This window comes from Jaculus jaculus, chromosome 10 (assembly GCF_020740685.1).
Source record: "Jaculus jaculus isolate mJacJac1 chromosome 10, mJacJac1.mat.Y.cur, whole genome shotgun sequence".
Lineage (NCBI taxonomy): Eukaryota > Metazoa > Chordata > Mammalia > Rodentia > Dipodidae > Jaculus > Jaculus jaculus.
This window is the reverse complement of record NC_059111.1, coordinates 63,330,051-63,337,506: the sequence shown is the minus strand read 5'-3', so window position 1 is coordinate 63,337,506 and position 7,456 is coordinate 63,330,051. Positions and strand designations below refer to the sequence as shown.

The 7,456-nt window shown below is 38.7% G+C and overlaps 1 pseudogene; it reads left to right on the top strand.

Moving 5' to 3' along the window:
- The first annotated feature begins 5,819 nt into the window (after positions 1 to 5,819).
- Positions 5,820 to 7,361, top strand: LOC101603583 (annotated as a pseudogene).
- Positions 7,362 to 7,456: the final 95 nt, after the last annotated feature.

The window sequence follows — 7,456 nt, the reverse complement described above, 5'->3', positions numbered from 1 at the left end:
ACAGCTGAAACCACAGAGAAATTGGGGAAATGAGCAAGAATTTTGCTCTCTTAGTCAAGCTGGTATCAGCATAAGGGTGATGGAGAAAGATGCTGAGGACAATCAACACCTACCAAACCAGACATCTAGACGCTCCTAAGTGCCCATTACTGAAGTAAACTTAAAATGTTCCCAGCAGGGATTTTGGGGGAAGATGGGGTGGACTGATTGTTAGAGCCACAAGTTGGAACATTTTGCACAGAGACATTGCCTCTCCCCCATAACTGACTGCTGCCCCATAATGGATGACCCACAATTCCCATGGGTTGACCTGCATCCCCAATGAGGAAGGCCTCTTCAGAAAAGGGGCAGGGAGGAAGGAAAGGATGTTACCAGCATGTGATATTTACATACAAAATATGTCCATACCTAATAATAAAAAATAAAAATAAGGAAAAATAAAAATTATTAGAAATAGAAAAAAAGAAAATTATAACATGATTATGTAAAATATTAACATTAGTGAAAACTAAATGTAAAGTATAAGGGAACTCTGGCCTAGCTTTGCAAATCTTGGGTAAATCTAAAACAAATTTACTGAAGAATAATAAATAACTTGAATTATTTTGAGAGCCATTTAGTCTTTTACATGTCTTTTAAAAATATTGTCTGTATTTGAGAGAGATAGAGAGAAAGAGGCAGATAGGTAGAGATAGAGAGAAAGAGGCAGCTAGAGAGAGAGAGAGATGGGTGTGCCAGAGCCTCTAACCACTGCAAACAAAGTCCAGATGCATGCACCACCTTGTGCATCCTGCTTATGTAGGTACTAGGGAACTGAACCTGTGTCCTTAGGCCTCGCAGGCAAGTGCCTTAACTACTAAGCTATCTCTCCAGGCCCTATATGTCTTTTATATCTTCCTGAGGACTTAGAGCATCTGGTTAACCTAGTACAGGAGGCACTATTAGGACTTACCTGCTCCTAAAAGCACATGGGTCTAGTCAGTGAGGGATTCTTTATCACTTGAAATTCCCATTGCTGGGATAGTTATAGTCAAAGTGCTCAAATCTCTACAACTGTAGATCTAGAAGAGTCCGTAGGTGTCTTGTAACCATTTCTCATCAATTTAACCATTCATACATTCATTATGGCTAGGCATCAGGGTAGGATACATGCCAGAAGTTTGTGAGATGTGAAAGGGCCACCAGTGAACCTACATCCCCTGTATCATTCATGGCTGAGCTTCACAGACTCATATAGTACATTGTCTTTTATGTTATGTGTTTAATTTTTACTGACATTTTCATGTAGAAAATTGGTATTTTTAGTGATTGTTTGAAAAAATATGCATTGATTATACCATGTTAAGATGGGTATTTTTTATTCTTTAATATAGCACTCTGAGATTTTGTGGGAGAGAAAAAAAGGCAGACTTCTTTGAGAAAGATAGAATTCCTGACCTAATAGAATTGATACAATTCACTCATGATATCTTATCAACTTAGTAAGGACCAATCAATGGGATTCTTGGGTCCTGAGTTGTAGAATCTACTTCCACTATTCCAGATACTGGATCCTTTCATCAAGTAAGCTTTCTTCCCACATGGTTTCTGATGTACTTCAAATTTTAATATTTTTTGGGGGGGGTTGGACTTTTGTTGCTTTTTATTTGAGGTTTTTCTCACATAAGGATTGGGAGTGGTGGAAAGAATACTTTTTAATAAGCCAAGTTCAATCCAAGGGGACTGGCATACATTTTAAAGTGGATTTTCTTTCAAATCCCATTATAATTGTTTCACAGAAGAGACTTATCACAGACTTGGAAGTGTTTGATGAGAGTATATGTTCTCCAATGTTGCCTTTCTCAGGTTTACAAAGCCCCAGGTAAAGTGAACACCATTTGGTGGCTATAAGGAGAGATCAGATGAAAATATATCTCCAATTATAGAAATTTTCCACCTGTTATACTTATCTTTGTGCTGCTGGAACAAAACACCCTGCCAAAAGCAGCTGATGGGAGGAAAGGTTTTATTTCAGTTTAGAGTCTCAAGAAGAAATTTTGTTAGGCTAGAAAAGGGTGGTGGAACAGAGGCTGGGCATCTTATCTCACTCTAGTAGCAGGAAGCAGCAAAAGTGAGCTGAGCTCAGGCAAGGGAGAAGCTTGTCAACATCACAACTCCTTCAGCAGGGCCCACCTCCCAAGTTGTCACCAACTGGCAACCAAGGAATCAAAACACTTGAGTCTTTGGGGCCCATCTGATTCAAATCACCCCAACCAAAAACCCATCTCATAAAAGAAGGCTAATTTGAAGTATTTTGATAATCCCCAATTTATGAATTGTTCAGCTTAATCTTCTGACCTAGCATTTATTTCTCAGTTATAATTTCCCTAATTATTCAGGAAGTTCAAGGTTTACCAGTTTTACTCTTTAATTTTAATCTTTGAGCAAACAAAGTTCCATGGTTAAAAAAAAGTGTACTTCCTAGTATTCTATCAGTTAATTAGAACTGCATTATAATATCCAGTGATATAACTTAGTCTGGTGACTAATAAGTACAAATATCATATTGTCCGTACAGTCCATTCTAAAAACTAGAGCAGGGAATCTAACACCTTTCTGTTTCTGATATGCTCTTAAGTTTGTTACCATGGCTCCAGAAAAGTATACTCCAACTTCCCTCCCCCACCACCACCACCACCAATATTGGAGGTAACAACATCAAAAATTAAGTCAGTCTGTCTGAAAATAAAATGAAATTTTAGGTCTCCAGATAAATGTTGGAGTGACATATGATCCTCGGATCTCAAGAATATAAGAAACCTTACACAGTTGCAAACTGTGAAACTCATTAATGAAAGTCATGAATGAGATTTTGTTAGTGGAGTACTATGACATTCTAAATTTGCCATTTATTTCATATTTTGTCACAGTTAACTATGCTTCCTCTATTTTCCCCTGATGTTCTTTTGAATTCATTTAAAATCCTATTCTTTAGAAATTGGAAAAGGTAGTTTGCCAAGTTTAAAATTTTCTAATTTTCATGGGTTACAAATATAAACAAGATTTTTTCTTATTCCAATATTGGCACATAGTTGAAAGACAATGACGAGATTCTACCAAAAATAAGAGTAGACACAAGACCATCATAATAGGAGGAAAAGATAAAGACATCAAAATAAAAGAGAGACTGATTGAGAGGGAGAGGGGAGATGAAGGAGAATGGAGTTTCAAATGGGAAAGTGGGGGGAGGGAGGGCATTACCATGGGATATTGCTTAAAATCATTGAAGTTGTTGATAAAATTTTTTTTTAAATGTTAAAAAAAAAGAAAATGATTAGATTCACCTAGTATTCCCTAGTTTGCCCTTAGCAGTCCTCCCTAGTATTCATGAAACATTAATGCTTTGGATTGTATCCTTTTGTTTTTCCCTTGAGTTCTCAGGAAAAGAAATGTATATCCAATCATGCCACAACCTATGAATCAGGACAATTCCTTAACATTTAATGTCATTTTGGTGTTATGCGATCTTTTGTCTCATATAAATATCTAAAAGAGCATTACTGAGGAAGCAATAAACTTACCAAGCCAAAAGTCTCTTACTTTGATTTTTTTATAGTCAAACCACAAAAGTGAAAAATAGCAATATTCCAACAACAGATAATTGAAGTTAAAACACAATACATCAACCTCGGTTTCATAGTTCACACATTCTCCTTCCTCTCTGCTGCTCAAATATCACATCAGATCAAGATAGGATATTAGCTACCAAGTAGCTTATAAGAGATGATAATATTTTCCTCAGTCCATCTGTGCCTCTGTGATAAAATTCCTTATACTATGTGTTACAGTCAGGTTCACATTGCTGGTAGAAATCTCCCCACTAAGAGCAACTTGTGGAAAAAAGAGGCTTATTTTGGCTTACAGACTCGAGGGGAAGCTCCATAATGGCAGGGGAGAATGATGGCATGAGCAAAAGGTAGACATCACCCCCTGGCCAACATAAGGTGGACAAGAGCAACAGGAGAGTGTGCTAAACACTGGCAAAGGGACACTGGCTATAACACCCATAAGCCTGCCCCCAACACTCCCTCCAGGAGGTGTTAATTCCCAAACCTCCATAAGCTGGGAACCTAGCATTCAGAACACCTAAGTTTATGGGGGACACCTGAATCAAACCACTATACTATGTAACCTATAAACAACAAGAATGTATTTCTCATGACCTGGAGACTAGAAAGTCCAAGTTGAGGTACCAGCAGTTTTTGTCACTGGAGGAGCCTACTTCTTTCATATACATACATCTTTCTATTATAACCACACATGGCAAAAGGACCAGTAAGTTGACTAAGGGTGGAGGGGAGGACTCTCTTTTGTAATGGAGCTAATTCCCATTCATAAAGCATTCTTCCCAAAGGTTTGCCCTCCCATTTCTTCATTGGGGATTAGGTTTCAACATATGGATTTGGAGGTAACACAAACATGCAAATCATGTATTGGTCAATTTTCTGTCATTTTGACCTAAGGAAAAACAACTCATAAGGCTGCTAAACCTTAAGGAGATTTATTTTAGGCCACAGTTTCAGTTCATGGTTGCATGGCTCCATCTAAAGAGTATGTAAGAGAGAAAGGCTTCTCACTTCATGATGGGCAGGAAGCAAAACAGACATGGGAAAAGGGTTTGGTGTTCCAATATTCCCTTCAGGGTCATGTCTGCTTTCCTTCCGCTAGTTGCCACCTCCTAAAAGTTCTACCATCTGTCAACAACACTACTAGCTGGGGTGGTCCAAGCTTTCAACAAATGGTCTTTGGGTAAAAAATTTAACTATATTCTCCAAACCATACAAGAATAGAGAAATATTTAGCCCCAGAAGACGGTGATTTGAGACAATTTCTGTGTGACACTGTAACATCTATAATTTTGATTTTGTAAAATAGTTTCCTTCTTTCAATGGGGATATTTTCTAAAACATATCCCTCTTTAATACATTTATAAGATATCAATGTTTTTTCTTCACTTCTAAAGCAGGACGGAGAGACTGCCTACCCCTGGATGACAAAAATACTTGCTTCCCATGAAAACACCTTGGAGGACATATATGCACACATGAGGCAGAGTCAATAAAAGCTTTACCTGAATTTGATATGTATTTAGAAGTTTGCTCCTTTTTTTGTTTTTACTTGTCAGAGGGAGATGTTTGAAAGGATGGTTACATATGATGATCTTGTCTGGCCACAGGCAGGAAGCTGTTGGAGATAAGAAGTAAAGATGTCATGCTGAGGAAGAAGAGAGAAACAGAAAGAAGCACAATATCCAGAGGAAGAGACACTGGTAAAAAGAAAATGTGAAATTTCAGATCTTGTCATGCCTGAAGGCATCATTCCTGCTTAAGTGAGCTAATAAATTACTTTATGCTTGCATTGGCTTGCAATGTGATCAAGAGAATTCTGACCAATATAGATACATAGATATATATAATAAATTTGTCTGTGTTAAATCAATCTTATATTTAGTGATATTTATTAGTATATATTAATTATGCATAATGGATTTATTATGACAATTTAATACAAGTAGATAATGTATTTTAATCATCTTCACCTATTACTCTCACTTGCTCTAATTCCCACTCCTGATAAACTCCTTTCTGACTTTCATGACTTTTTAAGAAAAAAAATTTCCCAATAAGTTTCATTAGAGTTGCTAAAAGAAGCATAGGTAAAGGATAATTTACATGAGAGCATTTTATGTTCCTTCATAAGTATCAAAAGTTGTTTGCTATATAGATGAATTGTTTTTGTTGAGCATGTATACAGCTTTGAGAAAGAAAGAAAACAGAGCCATGGCCAGGGTGGAAAGGGTATTGACCTGGATGGGTCCTGAAGAGCAGGGGAAGTAATATTATGATTCATCTGAAAATAAGAAAAGACTATGAAGGGGAAAAGAAAAAGTCCATGGGAAGGCTAAGTCTAAAACATCCTGAATTGAATCCTCTAAAAGCCATAAATCATCCAAGTGCGGTGGCACACTTCTGTAATCTGAGCACCCAGTAGACTGAGCATAATAAGCTTGAGGCCAGCCTGACTTATATAACAAGATTCAGCTCAGCCTGGACAACACAGTAAGTACATGTCTCAACAAACAACCTAATAAACAACAAAACAATTGCCATAGGTCAGCAGATACTACAAACTCTAAGAGGAATAAAACAGGATCATTCCAAGTAACACTGCCAAGACACAAAATACTGCCCACATTTCCAGTGAGGTCCCTCTCTAAAAGAAGTCTGTGAGAGTATTGCAGAACTTCTGCAAAGCAATGAAAGGCAAGAGAAATAGTGACACGGAAATTTGGGGTGTCTTTGAGAGCAACAATACATTTTTCTGCTATTGGTAGGCCTATTAACTGGAGAGATAGGATACCAGGCACCTACAGTCACACAAAATCCCATCGATTCAGTGTCCTCCATGTCCTTTTTTCATGAATTCAAAGAACAAAATCTATGGAAAGTGAGGTTTAGAAAGGTCTTATTACAGATCTTAAGAGAAGAAAATAAGGCAGAGCTCATTCCTGTGTACCCCAAAGTGTCACCAAAATTGGGATGCCACTGAAGTTTGTTGCTTTGGAGTGAATAAGGCTTTGCTGAAATGTGCTATTGGAGGGAAAGGCAGGTGAGCTGGTGAGTATATTTCCCACACCACATGGCCAGATGCCTTGTCGTCTTAATCTTATCTTCACATCTGGTTTCTAAGGAAGGCCTACTCCTTTAGGGAAAAGAGATCAGGTAAAACCAGACATTTCTTCTGGTATTTCTGGCCTCCATCCAGGTAGGGGCTGCAGAGAACTCATTAAGAACTTAAAAAAAGGCTCCGCACGTCCTGGTGGGTGTCGGCTGCGAGCGGCTGGCACGCTAGTCGCGGGGGCTGAGCGCTCGCTGGCGGAGGGAAGATGGTGGGCCGGACAGCGCCATCGCGGCGGGCCATCGGCTACTGCATCTGGCTACTGCATCTACTTCGACCGCCAGAGGCAGAGTGACCCCAACTTCAAGAACAGGCTTCCAGAGTGAAGAAAGAAACAGAAGCTTGCCAAGGAGAAAGCTGGGCTTTCCAAGTTACCTGACCTTAAAGATGCTGAGGCTGTTCAGAAGTTCTTCCTTGAAGAAATGAAGCTGGGAGAGGAACTGCTAGCTCAAGGTGAATATGAGAAGGGTGTGGATCTCTGACAAATGCGATTGCTGTGTGTGGACAGCCACAGCAGCTACTGCAGGTGTTACAGCAGACTCTACCACCTCCAGTATTCCAGATGCTTCTTACCAAGCTTCTAACCATTAGTCAGAGAATGGTAAGTGCTCAGAGCTTGGCCAAAGATGATGTGGAATGAGACAGATATCAACATAATAAAATATCAATTAAAATTATTTTAAAACTTCTTAACTTGAAAGCTGAGTAGTAGAGATAGGAGGATTGCCATAAGTTCAAG